Source organism: Sinocyclocheilus anshuiensis, unplaced genomic scaffold (genome assembly GCF_001515605.1).
Source record: "Sinocyclocheilus anshuiensis isolate Anshui unplaced genomic scaffold, SAMN03320099.WGS_v1.1 scaffold1306, whole genome shotgun sequence".
Classification (NCBI taxonomy): Eukaryota; Metazoa; Chordata; class Actinopteri; order Cypriniformes; family Cyprinidae; genus Sinocyclocheilus; species Sinocyclocheilus anshuiensis.
The window spans coordinates 6,941-7,168 of record NW_015558625.1 but is presented as its reverse complement, the minus strand read 5'-3'; the positions used below and the strand labels follow the sequence as shown (position 1 = coordinate 7,168).

Here is a 228-nt window from a genome sequence, read left to right as displayed (position 1 = left end):
GGGGGGGGGGGTTAAAACAAAAGTAGGCTTCATTAAAGGCACAATATGTAATTCTGAACACTAGAGGGCGCGTATTCAAAATAAACAAAGAAACAAAGGCGTAGTTTGATGTAGAGGTCTGCGCGGGACTGTTTTTTAGTCAGAATCTCACGTTTAAATGTCCGCTACTGAAAGAAAGAGAGATAGGCTAACAAATAAAAGTGTAGTCTGCACAAAATTGTATGTTAT

At 39.0% G+C, this 228-nt stretch overlaps 1 protein-coding gene across 1 annotated transcript in view; it reads right to left on the bottom strand.

The window, feature by feature from the left end:
• The window catches only part of LOC107680731 (uncharacterized protein C20orf24 homolog), a 7,805-nt gene that overhangs the window by 1,233 nt on the left and 6,344 nt on the right, over positions 1–228 (bottom strand). The window lies entirely within an intron of this gene.